This window comes from Vicugna pacos, chromosome 20 (assembly GCF_048564905.1).
Source record: "Vicugna pacos chromosome 20, VicPac4, whole genome shotgun sequence".
In the NCBI taxonomy this organism is placed as follows: domain Eukaryota; kingdom Metazoa; phylum Chordata; class Mammalia; order Artiodactyla; family Camelidae; genus Vicugna; species Vicugna pacos.
The window spans coordinates 37212963-37228633 of NC_133006.1; the positions used below are offsets into that span (position 1 = coordinate 37212963).

Here is a 15671-nt window from a genome sequence, read left to right on the forward strand (position 1 = left end):
GCCAATTCCTAGAATGAGAACAAGCAGGACAATGTGGTAAAGATAGGGGTGTTACTTTAGGTTGAGGGAATCAGGAAAAATCTACTGGAGGAAGTGACATTTAGCCAGAGACCTGAATAATGACAAAAAGGATCCAACCATGGAAGGACCTAGAGGAAGAGTGTACCAGGTAATGGGAGCAGCTAAACTGTTACCTGAAAAATGAGTTCACTTCTTGGTGGGTGTCAAAATTCACAACCAAGCCAGAGAGTAGGAGAAGGAAGGATTTATTACTTGCAGCAAGTAAGGCGCACACTGGAGATTTTCCCCGAAGCAGCATCTTCCCAACGGCAAAATTGAGGAAGTTTTAAGCTAAGGGTACATGCATATTCATGAAGGGGCTTGGGCTTGGGAGGTCATTAGAGTCAAAGCTCTAGTTTATTGAAGTCAGGAGGGTTGGAAAAGGTTAACATCGTTGCTCCCTTAGGTTCCAGTTGATCTGCTTACAAAGCCACAGGAAACAAACAAACTTAGTCACTCATTTAAGCCTTGGTAGTGTTTCTCAACCCTAGATGAACATTTCGAATCTCCTAGTATAAGCAGATAAGATTTGGAGTCCCCAGAGAAAAAAACCAGGCACGGCTTTCTAGACAGAAGAGAATGCATTTTTGGCGTAAGCCATTCTGTGATCTAAGCCTGGCTACAATTCTTGCCTTTTAACAAGACTCAGTAATTAATGATCTTAAGGGAACAAAAGAATACAGAAACAAAAGACTGTGATCAGGCAGGAGAAGTAACAATAGCAAAGATAATATATCAGTTGTCAAGACTCCCAGTCCTGTTTCAATGGTAAAAATTAGTCTGAAGCTTCAACCACCAGATCAACTGGAACCTAAAGGATGATGATACTGACCTTTTCTGACGCTCCTGACAGCAGTCAGCTAAAGCTTGGACTCTGTTGACCGCCCACGCCCCTTCATGAATATGCATGTACCCTTAGCTTAAAATTTCCCCAGTTTTGCTGTTCATGGAGACACTGCGTTGGGAAAGATCCCCAGCGTTCTCCTTACTTGCTACAAGTAACAGATCCTTCTCCTGCTCTTTGGCTTTGTTGTGCTTTTGGCTCGACACCCAACAACAGGTGAACCCAGTTTTCAGGTAACACTAGGGAGATTTAAAAATTACAAATGGCCAGACCAAATGAATCAGAATCTCTAGAGGTCAGTCCCAAGTACAGTAGTATTTGAAAGCTGCTGGGTGATTGTAATGTGCACCCATGTTAAGCACTGCTCTAAAGCAATGTTTCTCAAAGAGTGATCTCCTGGCCAGCAAAATCCGCATCACCTGGGAACTTGTTAGAAATGCAAGTTCTCCAGGCCTGGGGTGGGGAGGAGGGTATGGCTCAAGTAGTAGAGCGCATGTTTAGTATGCCGAGGTCCTGGGTTCAATTGCCAGTACCTCCTCTAAAAATAAATTAAACCTAGTTACCTTCTCCCCACCAAAAACAAACAGAAAAAAGCAAATAAAATGCTGGCTTTAAAAAAAAAAAGAGAGAAAGAAAAGAGATGCAAGTTCTCAGGCCCTAACCCAGAACTATTGAATCCAAAACTCTGGGTAATCCAAGTAAAAGGTGGTGTCTTAGGGTAGTAATCTATGGAGCCAATGAGAAGTGGAGAGATTTGGGATATGTTTTGGAAGGAAAATCATCAGGGTTAGCTAATGGGTTAGATGTGGGAACTGAGGAAAAGAAATTAAAAAAATGACTCCCCGGTTTGTCACCTGAGCTTCTAGGTGAATGGCAGTGCCATTTCCTGAAATGGGAAGACCACCTCCCCAGAGTCCTTTAAGAACTCCAGTCTTTACAAAGCATCCTTAAATATCCAGGATGCAGTGACTGGGACAAAGTCACACAGCTAGGAACCAAGTCTCCTGACTCAAAAGTCCAGGATCTTTTCCACTAAGCCATGCTGCAGTATGTCTTGTCATTTGCTATATTAGCATAGATCACTGTCCAGGGATAAAATTTGTAAGGGTTTTCAAGAATCAGGTCTTGAGTTTACCTCTGAGCCACAGTTATTCCTGGAGTCCTTCTGCTGACTGCGCTCCTCCGTGTACAGAATGCTCTGCTGTCTCCCTTCTGACTACCTCAATCCTACCTATCCTGCAACGTCTGTTCAATTTCCTCCTTCATAAGACCTCCCTGCTTCCTGATCGCTTGCCTGACTCCTGTAAGTCCGTGGTTCTCAGCCACACCTGCATACCAAAATTACCCAGGAAGCTCCAAAAATCAGATTCCTGGGTTTCATGCCTGGTGTGCGGAGGGCGGGGAGGGCATTAGAGAGGGTGTGTAATTATTTAATGTTCTCCAGGTTTTGATGAACAACCAGACTCGAGAATCACCAGTGTAAACTACACTTAGCAAATAATTAGGTACCTACTTTGTGATATTTCTTGGATTGTTTTACATTACTTCTTAGTATTTCATATACATAAATACATATATACATCTATGTATGTATGTGTGTGTGTGTGTGTGTGTGTGTATCCCCACATCTGATTCTTAAAAGGGAACACTGAGCCCTCTCGTGCTTTGTCCTCCTAAAAGAAAGGAAGCTCAGTTGGTAATAATATGTCTGGTTTCTCCATGCCCTTTTATTCCCTCTGTCCCTTGTCAGGGGAGGAGTGACTTATCTAACTGATGCATTAAGGAAAAAATAAACTGGGTTTGCTGAGCTCAGCTCCTCCCGCATTCCTCTTGGGTGTGAGCTGCCTTACGCCTCATCTGTGAAGGCCTTCAGCACAGAGGGCACCCAGGTTCAGCACTGTTTCAACTTAGGGTTTAATTAACAGGCCTGACTGGTTCTCACATTATTATATGTTCTCTGCCCCAGTTTTTTTGGATTTTTTTGGTTTTTTTTTTTTAGGTATAGTTGATTTGCAATGTTGTATTAGTTTCTGGTATACAGCATAGTGAATCAGTTATACATATATATGTATTCTTTTTCATTATAGGTTATTTATAAAATATTGAATATAGTTCCCTGTGCTATACAGTAGGACCTTGTTTTTTATCTATTTTGTATATAGTAGCTGACCTAGTCTTTATTGCTAATAAAAGTGATATTTTGCCCTCTGTGTGTCTTACTCCTTTTTGAAATTTCTCACTTAGGCATCATTATTCAGTGTCCCCCCACCTCAGGATTCCCACACTGCTTTTAAGATAATTAAGGGAAAGAGCCATGAATTCAGCATTTATGTGTTGCCACTTAGTAGGTGCTTGTCAGATACTGACTGATGCAAATGTTTGATCACGAAGCGGGCAATGGGCCTGAATTTTAGCCATTTGATCTCTAAATGTTGTGAGGAGAATTATGCTAACTGTGGGATGGATACCAGATAACTAAGACAGGATTCGTGCTCTCAAGGAAAACCCAGTCCTACGGCAAGCAGTTGTCAAATACCCACTTGCCAGTAGCAAAAGAAAAATAAATAAAATATGCTCTCTTGCGTAAAAGAGCCCAAACTGCCTCCGCATTCTCTAATGTCTGTGCTTCATGGAACCAAGTTAGTGAGTCGTGACAAGTATCTGAAGGAATGGAATGAAATGGAATAAAATGTGCACTACAAGTAGTCAGGGCAAGCACGTTCATCAGACTTGTTTCAGAATCTATGTCTATGGGTGTGTATATGTCGGGGGGCTCTGATGTCCATGTGTGAATTGAGTTGCAATGCAAAATATATTCTCACTGTGAGTCAGAGCTTTTAAACCCTTGAAGATCTGTAGTTTAGCAAGGGGGAGCCAGACACATATAAGTGACTATATAAATGTGATTGTACATGTATAACAGGAATTTTACAGATAAGATTGAGGCTTAGGGAATCTAAAAATTGGTAGCGGTTATAGAGCTGACATTCTAACCCAGGGCAAGCTGACTTCAAAGAAAGTCTTATTTCCTTTGTACCACAGGACTGAGGGTGACACTGGGAAAGTTCTTGGAAGAAGGGGAAGATTCAGGGAGAAGGCTTGAGCAGAGTGCTGAAGTCACAAAAATGCATCTTGTGTGTGTACGTGGCGGGAGAGTAAGGGTCCTTAAGAGTCCATGAAAAAGACACAATTCCTTTCAGTGTTAATGAATTTAGAGTAAAGGTACGATATGGTGGTTGAGAACTCCTGTTCTTTGGTTAGGCTCTGGGTATGAATTCTGACTTGGCTGAATTCCTTCATCTCTCTAAGAGTTTAAGCCACTGTTACATTTGTAAACATTTGTAAAATAGGCATAATAATAGTACCTTTCTCATAGAATTGTTTTGAGAATTTTTTGAATGTATTTTTATTCATCAATAAAGACGGGGGAAATGTTGGAAAACTAATTCATTCATTCATCCAACAAGCATTAAATGCCTGCTCTCGCTTAGCTACTGTGTAACGTAGCTGAAGTGTGAGGTCAAGGCAGGAATATAGTAGGAGATGAGGCCAGGGAAAATTTGGGACTACAGTTTGAAGCACCAAGAGTTTATATGAAATATTTACTTTTATTTTGTTTTGTATTGTTTTCGTAAATAGGATTATGCTGAGCCTATTTTTCTGTCACTTGATATTTTTTCTCTTAATATGTCTTAGAAAGGGAGTGAGGGTACAGCTCAGTGGTAGAGCACATACTTAGCATGCACAAGGTCCTGGGTTCAATCCCCAGTACCGCCATTAAAAAAAAATTATATATATGTCTTGGAGATACTTCCATACCCATATCTAGAAGACTGTCTCGTTTTTTTAAATTTCTGTATCATTTATAGAGCTGGGCTGTAACTTATTTAGCCATTTTCTTATTGATGAATATTTAGGTGGGATGTTGTGAGAATTTAATCAGATGCTGTAAAGATCTTGTTTATCATCGTGAGCCGCACTTAGGAGGTCTTCAATAAACGTTAGTTAATAACCTTAATAATCTAAAATGTTCTAATGGAGAGTGGAAGGAACTGATAGCAGGATTGGTTTCATTCAATTCATTTTTACTTAATTTGGAAAGCAGCCTCTCAGGGTTTGATCAGAGAAGCAGAACCACCATGCACCATGTAGTATAAGTAAAATACGAGAATTAAAGGCAACTGTGTGAGTGGTGGGGCCGCCCATGCAGGCAGTTGCCTCGTGTCTACTGCTGAGCCCACAGTTGCTACAGTGGGCATTGGGAAGGAAAGTTGGAGTGGATATGGGTGAGAGCAAACTAGGACCAACGAAGACAACCCTTACCTACAGAGACTAACTGGAACCCACGTTTGCCTGTCCACCCCTCCGGCCTCGATGCTGTATTTGACGCGTAGGAGAAGCTGGCTCCCTTCACAGTGGAGCTGCATGCGCTCTCAGTCCAAGAGTGGGAGCGATTAGAGGATGAGGGCGGGTGCACTCGTTTCCCAGGGCTGCCCTGACCAAGTACCACAACCTGGGCTGCTCAAAACAACAGAAATGTGTTTGCTCACAGTTTAGGAGGCTACAAGCCTGAACTCAAGGTGCCGGCAGGGCCCACTCCCTCTGAAGGCTGTAGGGCAGAATCCTCCCTGACTCCCAGGTGGCTGGCAGTCCTTGGCCTTTCCCGGCTTGCACCTGCGTCACTCCAATCTCTGCCTCTGTTTTCCCACGGCCTCCCTCCGTTTGGTGTCTGTATCTCTGTGTCTTCACGTGGCCTCTTATAAGGACCCCAGTCATTGGATTCAGGGTCCACCCTGACATAGTAGGTCTTCATCTTAATGCAACTAATTACACTTGCATAGGCCCTATTTCCCAATAAGGTTACATTCTGAGATTCTAGGTGGGTGTGAATGTGGGGAGAGGGGACAGGACAGCACCATTCAGCCCCCTACATGGAGGAACTGTGGTCCAGGGCTTCCCATGACAATGGGTGGGGTACTGGCAGATCAGAGGCAGTGTGCCTAGCCCCTTCCACCAGTCATGAAAGCATTTTATTTATTTACTTATTTTGTGGGGGGAGGATAATTAGGTTTATTTATTTATTATTTTTAGTGGAGGTACTGGAGATTGACCCCAGGACATCATGCATGCTAAGTGCACACTCTGTCACTGAGATACACCCTCCTCCCAGAGCCATGAAAACATTATTTTTTAATTGGCAGCTGCTTCATTTCTGCCTCCCAGATAGCATCCAGAATGTCTCTCTTGGCCAGCACTGATCCAGAACCATTCAGAAAAGGAAATTCTGGGAAATTCCAGTCTAGCAAAGTTGACATAGTACAGAGCTACCACAAGTGTGTCATTGAGGGTTTGGGAGGGGGGATTTTTTGGTTTTGTTTTGTTTGTTTTTGTTTTCGAGCAGAGAAGTGACTTGATGGAAGTATTGTTTAAAAATATTGACCTGGCAGCAGAGAGAAGGTGAAATTGAGGAGGAAGAAAGATTGGAGGTGTTAAAAGATCATTGGCATGGTCTAGGATAGTGGTCTCTAAACTGTCTTTGTGCTTTTGGTGATGATAGACTAGATAAACAGAGCCAACCTTCTGGCTGAATAACACTTAAAACTCTGAAATTAAAAAAAAAAATCTAAGTGTCACAAAACTAAGAAGATAATGAGGACTAATTGCTCCAAGAGAAGGGAGAGGACAGAATGGAAATCCAGAAACACCAGCTGGGTATTTGGGCTCTTTTAGCAGAGGGTTTGGGGAGGTCCTGAAGGAGGGTTCTGGGCGGTGCCTTCCAAGCTCCTGGGGACTCCGGGCTCAGGGCACTGAGGACTACCAGCCACATGGGGCTGGGACATCAAAAGTTTGCACCCCAGAAGTAAGGAGAACCAAAAATAACCCTGCAGGCTGGGTCAGCTTTGCCGGATCTAGCTGACCCAGAAAAGCTCAAATCCTGAAATTGGATTAAGGGAATCCTGGATTACCATAGCCCCAAGGCCTGGCAGAAACGAATTAAGAAGCTCAACATCCGAGGCCACCAATTATTTCTACAAACAGCTTTTCAAATACAATTTCCAGCACATACTCCTTTAAAAAAAATTGCTTGCCGTTCTTTGTTTTTTAAAAAAAATATTGAGCACACATCTTTAATACATGTTTGTTAGCTTCCAAAGATGAGAAAGAGACAAAATTAAACATTTGAGTTTTTAAAATTTTATTTTTAATGGTAGGAAAAAATTTTCACAACACTGTTTAGTGTTTTAGGGCTGCCGTTAATGAAGTACCACAAACTGGGTAGCTTAAAACAACCGAAATGTATTGTCCCACAGTTCTGGGGGTTAGAGGTACAAAATCAGGTGTTGGCAGGGCCATGGCCGCTCTGAAGACTCGAGGGGAGGAAACTTTCTTGCCTCTTCCAGCTTTTGTTTATGTGGCCGCATAAATCCTGTCTCAGCCTTCTCTTCTCATAAGGACACCAATCATTAATTTAACTAGTTATATCTGCAATGATCCTATTTCCAAATAAAATCGTGTTGAGGCACTGGAGGTGAGGATTTCACCTTATCTCTTTGTGGAACACAAGTCAACCCATGGTAACAAACAAATTAGTCTTCATTACTTTTAAGAAAATCTTTTGAAAATGATTAACACTTTGAGATTCAGCAGCTCCGCCACCGAAGTTGGGTTTATCTCAATAATTAATTTTAACCTTTGTTATAATTGTAAAAGATGTCTGAAAAAGATTCAGAGATCCCAATGAAAGGAGAGCATCTCTGACTGACTTTCTGGATTGGGATACACACGTTTTCAGCCCCATCTGCTTCCTACACAAAGACTGGCGCTGACATTCATCGGGTAAATCACCATCTTTTCTATGTTATTCTCGAACACTAATTGGAAGATATTGCATTTTTGTTATTTGTATGAATAGGTTAAAAATCCATGAGAATGCTTTGTGTGGGACATTTTAAAGTGAAATCATTCTGGTTCCAAGATTGTGTGCAGACTGGAGACATCGTTGTGTAGTTTTGGACAATTAAGTCATACAGACATGTTTTCCAAATACTGTCTTCACTACATTTTGTCCAACTTAGTGTACAAGCTTGGACCCTAATGGCTTCTTTGTCTTCATTGTTCTTGTGAAGACTCCCACGTACATGTAAAAATTACTAAATAAGATTTGCATGCTTTTCTCCTGTTCATCTGCCTCCTGTCCAGTTAGTTCTTAGGCCCAGCCTAAGAGAGTAGAGGGGAAATGTTGCTTCACTTGCAAGCGTCAAGGTGGCCTCGAGGAGGCTGCGGGGGTGCAGATGTGGACTGGTGAGGTTGCAGGCAAGGACACTGGGGGAGCAGAGGGGTAGAAAGGACAGGTTGGGTTCAAGAGACACCACTAAGAAGGGCAAGCTTTGTGACTAACAGGAGTGAGAAGCCGGGGAAAGGAAAAGAGTTCAAATGTTCCTTTTCGACCTTATTTGGGAAAAGAACTTTATTCCAAGTATGCTGTTTCCTATTCTCATCCTGACCTCGTGGAAATCCACATAATTTAAGTCTTAAAAGTGGTTTAGTTAAGTTATAGTTAGACACTGAACACACACCAGTTTCCCGATGGCAACTTAAACCGCTAATTATAGCAATAGATTTTTATCTACACAGACAGGAACAGCTTGTCAGGAGCGAGAAGGCACATATGGCTGATACTCGTTTCCTTTCTTGGTCTAATCGTTCCCATGACAGAATATTCGGTTTTAGACCATAAGTATAAAAGTTTATGTTGAAGCTGTTCAGGTTAATTTGTTAGTTTTTTTTTAAAGTTAAACAATTTAGAACTGCAAAAGATGGCTATGCTATTATTTTCACAGTTTAGTAGGTTGAACATTTATACTGGATATTGTCTTAGTTCACCGAGGCTGCTATAACAAAAATATTGAGTGGCTTAAACGATAAACCTTAATTTCCCACACTTCTGGAGGCTGGAAAGTCCACGATCAAGGCGCCAACAGATTCAGTGTTTGGTGAAGAAATACTTCCTGGTTCATCTTCTTGCTTTGTCCTCATGTAGCAGATAAAGAGAGCTCTCTGGGGTCCCCTTTACAAAGGCACTAATCTCATTGTGATGGGGGCTCTACCTTCATGATCTAATTACTTTCCAAAGGCCCATCTCCTAGTACTGTCACATTGTGAGTTAGGATTTCAACATATGAAACACAATCCTTTAGTCCATAACAAATACCATATTTCTTTCCTTTAGCAGCTCAACCTATCTTTATTCTAAAGTATCATAACCACTTCTGCCCACCAGAAAATTGGGCAACGACAAAGAAAGTAGAAAGGGGGCTCTAAGAGAAAAGGAACCCCTAAATCATGTCATGTTTTCCTTTGTGATACACAGAATGGAATCTGAATCCTTCAGTTTGAAGAATAAAGCCCTGATTCTTAACATTTCCAGAGAAATGTGTTATTTCACTGGATCATTATCTTCTGGAACAAAATTTAAACGTCTGTTAGAATCATTTTTCCCTGGTGTACTCCGTAGGGAACAAAGGACGTTAATCAGCTGAATAACTACGTTATTGCAGGTCTATTTGAATCATGACTGGGAAAAACTGCATTTGGGGATTACTAAAAACACCTTCATTGGACTTAATATTGTAGCTCAAGCTACTACTTTAAAGCCATTCTTTTAAAAAAAGACGTATCAATACAGCACTTTTCTACGTTATCATGAAAATGTGAAGTGAGGCTTAAATGTTACCTTGTCTCTTAAGGGCAGCCTGGCTAAGCGGCACTAACGGCACTCCTGTTGCTCCTGTCTACTCTGTTAACTCATTTAATCTTCACCTCAATTCTGTTGTGTAGGAGCTATTCTTTTTCCCATTGTATAGCTGGGAAAGCTGAGGCACAGGAGACTAAGTAACCAGACCAAAGGCACACCGATTGTAACAGGAGAACCAGGATGCAGATCCAGACAGTCAGCCGCGAGACCACACTCTTAACCACTATGCTCATTCCGCCTGCTCAAGTGAGAGTTAAGTGGTGATAGGAGGAAAAATACTTCCACTTACCTCCATAACATTCCAAGAATCAGACAAGTAGTAATGTCGTAGACTGGGGGAGAAATGAAGTAACTGGGCCCTATACTGTAAATTGCTCCAAAAGACACAGCAGGTCTTTCCTGACATCCTACTGTGAATGCCACCTTCCAGTATTCCGTCGCACGCAATAAGAAAGACAAATGCATGCTTCAGAAGCCTAAATGCAACACAAAGCTTATCATATTTTGTTGATGAACAGTAAGGAAAAATAAGACAGAAAGAAAGCTGAAAGGGTCCTGGAGTTCAGATTTTTCAAGCATTGGGTCGCCATGCTTGCATGAATTGTGAAAACTATTTGTTCAGAGGATTGCAATAGAATAGGAAATGTCAGAGTACATTTTATAAAGACGTTGTCTTATTTATGAAAATTTCATTTATGCAGAAGACCACACTTAAAATATATTTCTTACTGTGGGCTGCAAACAAAAAACTTTAATATCTACAGATCTAGTTTAAATCCCCTTCCTGTGAGACTAGGACCAAGAGTCCCAAACAGGATCATCCCAGAGAGGACCACACCAAGACACACTATAATTTAAAAGGCAAAAGGCAAATATTACAAATTTCTGATTTTCACTAAGTATATTTTTACACTGTGAATGTGTGAATTATACACACATTAATGACTGCATGTACATCTGTATTATTTTTTCTTGTGAGATCTGCAGGAGGCAAATCCCCCTGGTGGATGGATCGTTTGTCAGAGGGCATTTGTTTAGAGGAGAAGCTTCTTTTAGTACAGAGTATAAATAATACATTCTCCAGGGCCTATATTTGAAAAGCACAAGTCAAAAACATCACATTGGCAGGAATCACCTATGTTTATCAGAGGTGCATGCAATGTCTCCAGCAGAGGGTGCTAAAATATAAATTTGGCACAGTGAAGCTTAGCAAAAATTTAGTTGAATAATCGATTTGCCTATTCAATCTTGATTGTCAGTTTCTTACAGTTTATATATATACAAAGAGCTAGTCTGGTAGAATATGGACATAAGCAGGCTTAAGAACCAAAGTTTTTACAGTGTGAAATTTTTAATATTAAATGCAAGGGTAATTTCCTCCATGTTGCCTTGTCAGTGTAAAACTTTTAACGTTCTTGAAAATAAAAAACTTTCTGTAGCGTGATATATATACATACATATGTATATACTCATATAGAAATATAATTGTTATATATTATGTAAGTTAGAAAATGAGCCTTTTTAGAAAGTGTAGCAAAATTATCAATAGTCCCTTAAATTTGCAGAGGGTCATTTTATTACATTCATCAAGCCAAAATTTTTTCTGAACTTATCCAAGAGGTTATCTGGAAGCCATTCATTTAATCTCCAGACGCTTTTAAGAAACCCTATGCATCAGTCACGCAAGGTTAGGTGATGCTGTGATAACAATCTCAGTTTCAGTAACTAAAACAGCGAAGGTTTCCTTCTAGCTCGTGCTTCATGTCCACCACACAGCTAACTGGGGGCTTCGCCTGGTGTAGTCACTTTTAGGGGAATCAGGTTGATGGAGTGGTCACCACAGCAGAGGGAGTGATAGCGGGGCAGTCGTGCCCTGGCTCTCAGTGCTGGCCTGGAGGTGGCATCTATTACCTCCACCTGTATTTTCTTAACGAAAGCAAATCATATGGCCACACCTAAACTGCGGTGTTCTGGAAATACAATGCCACTGCCCATCTGGGTGGAAAACCAGAAATACTTGATGGATAGCCCTAGCAACTACCACATGCCACAAATGTAAAAATAATAAAAATTATTGGAAATAAAATAACACTGATTTTTGAAGTGACCACTGTATCTTCCAAGGAAGAGCGTCTAGGCTATACTGTTAACTCACCTTTCTTCCTTAGCTGTAAGGACTGCTAGCGTGGATAATTTAAATATTTTGCTTCTGGCTTTTAAATTCATTGTCCCATATGATTTGGAGGGAAGGAGTTCACAGTTGATTTACCTCCCTACTTAGGTTTGTTTTTGAGTAATGTTAAAACATATTTGTTTTTTCTGAGAACACAGTAACCACTGTGTATATGAGGACATGCGGTGGGGAACAACCAGGCTTGGGGCACAAGGTCAGGCAGCCAGAGACTAACCTAGTGCTGCTGATGGGTGACAAAAGAGAAGTGGAAAACTTGGTGCCCAGCATCCCCATTTTGCTTAATCTCGTAAAGCCAGAGAAATAGATATCTCTGATAAAGATGTGCGATGACATAGTCCTTCCAAATACTGGAAAGAAGAGCTTCCTTTCTGAATTACTGTAACAGACCAAAAAGGAATCTCAGGAATCACTGCATAGGGTCTGACAGCCCCTGCGGTGGTAGCTGTCACAGCTCACCAAGAACAGTCCAGGGCTGTAATCAGGTTGTGATTGGAGAAGCACAGAACCAGTTATCTCGGGAACCCAGGCTCTCCTGCCAAGGTGGAGCTGGCAGGTTGCCTGACCTCAGCAAAGCCCTAGGATGCTTTAGGTCGGAAGCAGGCTGATGGGGTGAATGGCAGCAGGGGTCACCGGGACCTCAGCCACTAGTAATCCAAAGATAGGGGCTTTTTTTTTTTAATTGATGTATGGTTGATTTACAATGTTGTGTTAGTTTCTGGTGGACAGCATAGTGATTCAGTTACACACACATATTTATTCTTTTCCATTATAGGTGATTACAAGATACTGAATATAGTTAAGGGACCAGCAAAAAGGGATCATTGGCAGTTAGTACGGAATATATGAGACAGAAAGTTGAATCCACACAAGGAAATGAAGGTTTCCCAAATGGGTTAAACTGAAGGTAAGATGTAAAAGACTTTTTTTTAATTGACGTGTAGTTGATAACAATAGTATGTAAGTTACAGGTATACAATTTAGTGATTCACAATTTTTAAAGGTTACACTCCATTGATAGTTAATATAAAATATTGGCCATATTCCCCATGTTGTACAATACATCCTTGTAGCGTATTTTATATATAATAGTTTGTACCTCTTACTTCTTGACCCCTATATTGCCCTTCCTTGCTTCCCTCTCCCCACTGGTAACCACTAGTTTGTCCTCTGTTTCTGTAAGTCTGCCGCTTTTTTGGTATATTCTATAGTTTGTTGTATTTTTTAGATTCCATGTGTAAGTAACACATGCAGTATTTGTTTTTCTCTGTCTGGCTTATTTCACCTAGCATAATGTCCTCTAAGTCCCTCCATTTTGCTGCAAATAGCAGAATCTCATTCTATTTATGGCTGAGTAGTACTCCATTGTGTATATATGTATGTATACACCACATCTTCTTTATCCATTCACCTGCTGATGGACACTTAGGTCACTTCCATATCTTGGCAATTATAAATAATGCTGCTGTCAATGTCGGGATGCATGTGTCTTTTCGAATTAGTGGTTTGGGAGTTATTCGGATATCTACCCGGGAGTGGAATCGCTGGGTCATATGGCAGTTCTAGTTTTAGTTTTTTGAGGAACCGCCATACTGTTTTCCACAGTGGCTGCACCAATTTACATTCCTATCAACAGTGTGTGAGAGTTCCCTTTTCTTCCATATCCTCACCAAGATTTGTTATTTGTGTTCTGTTTGATGATAGCCATTCTGATAGGTGTGAGATGATGTCTCATTTTGGTTTTCATTTGCATTTCCCTGATGACTAGCAATGCTGAGCATCTTTTCATGTGCCTGTTGGCCATCTGCATTTCTTCTTTGGAAAAATGTCTGTGGAGTTCTTCTGCCCATTTTTCAATTGGGTTGTTTGTTTTTTGGATGTTGAGTTGTAGGAGCTGTTTATATATGTTGGGTATAACCCCTTATTGGTCATATCATTTGCAAATATTATCTCCTTTTCAGTAGGCTGTCTTTTTGTTTTGTTGATGGTTCCCTTTGCTGTGCAAAAGCTTTTAAGTTTAATTACATCCCATTTGTTTATTTTTGCTTTTATTTCCTTTGCTTTAGGAAACAGATCTAAAAAAATACTGCTGCAATTTATGCCAAAGCATGTTCTGCCTATGTTTTCCTCCAGGAATTTTTTGGTTTCTAGTCTTACATGTACGTCTTTAATCCATTTTGAGTGTATTTTTGTACATGATGTTAGAGAACATTCTAATTCATTTTTCCACATGCAGCTGTCCAGTTTTCCCAGTAGCACTTGCTGAAGAGACTGTCTTTTCTTCATTGTATATTCTTGCCTCCTTTGAAAAGACATTTGTTTTTAATTGCTCTAAGGTAATTGATTATCTAAAGCAAAAATACTAGCAATGAATTGTAGAATTATAGTACACAGAAAAGAAAAATTTGTGCCAACAACAGCGCAAAAGATAGAAGCAGGGAAATGGAAACATACTGTCATAACATTCTTGTACTGTATGAGAGGCAGTATATTATTTGAAGGTGCATTGTGATTAAAGATTAGGACAGCCTGCAGTAAGTCAGACAGAGAAAGACAAGTACTATATGATATCACTCATATGTAGAATCTAAAAAAGAATGCACATGAATCTATGTACAAAATAAAAACAGATTCACAGACATAGAAGACAAATTTATAGTTACCAAAGAGGGGAGGGAGGGAGGGGCAAATTAAGATCATGGGATTAACAGATACAAACTACTATACATAAAACAGATAAGTAACAAGGATTTACTATATAGCTCAGGGAATGATATTCAATATCTTGTAATAACCTAAATGAAATATGATTTTTAAAACATAACTAAATATCACTATGCTGTATACCTAAAACTAATACAATATTATAAGTCAACTATATTTCAATTAAAAAAAAAAAGATTAGGGCAACCTAAGTATATAGAAGACCAAACTTGGCCTAGCTGACTTTGGGTGAAGCCAGCATTCTACCCAACAATGACAGAATGCACATTCTCTTTAAGTACACGTGGGACATTTACTAACATAGGCCATAATCTGGGCTAAATGAATCAATTCCTATTCTGAAATGCTTCCACAAATTTAAAAGAATTGAAACCATACAAAGTATGCTTTTTTTAACTTTAACAGAATTAAACTGTAAATCCATAACAAAGAAATATCTGGAAAACCCCCAAACCTTTGGAAATAAAAAAAATTACTAAATAACATATGGGTAAGAAAGGAAATCATAGGAAAGCAGAAAATATTTTGAATTGAATAAAAGTGAAATCACAACATATCAAATTATGTGGGATGTAGTTAAGCTAATGCTTAGACAAAAATTATAGCACTATATGCTTACATCAGAGAAGAAGAGAATCTTAAATCAATCATCTACGTTTCTACCTTAAAAAATTCGAACAAGAAAAGTAAACTAGCCCAAAACAAGAGAAGAAGGGAAATAACAAAGGAAGAGCAGAAATCAATGAAACTGAAAACATAAAAACAATAGTGAAAACAATGAAACCAAAAGCTGATTCTTTGAAGAGATCAGTAAAATTGATACGCCTCTAGCCAGGCTGACCATGGATATAAGAGAGGACTCAAATTACCAGTATTAGGAATGAAAGAGGAAATATTACTACAGATCCCACAGACATTTAAAGGACAATAAGGAAATATGATGTGCAACATTATGCCACAGATTTGACAATAAAAATGGACAAATTCTTTGAAAGACACAAATTACCAAAGCTCATTCCAGATGAAATGTATAACTTGAATGATCTTATGTCCATTAAAAAAACTGAATTCAAATTTTAATTTTTTTTTAAGAAAGA

At 39.8% G+C, this 15671-nt stretch overlaps 1 protein-coding gene across 1 annotated transcript in view; it reads left to right on the forward strand.

Moving 5' to 3' along the window:
- Positions 1-12706: 12706 nt before the first annotated feature.
- Positions 12707-15671, forward strand: part of ELOVL2 (ELOVL fatty acid elongase 2) — a 49280-nt gene continuing 46315 nt past the window's right edge. The window contains exon 1 of the mRNA XM_072945680.1: positions 12707-12757. The gene's annotated coding sequence lies outside the window, so the exon portion shown is untranslated. The remainder of the gene's footprint in view (positions 12758-15671) is intronic.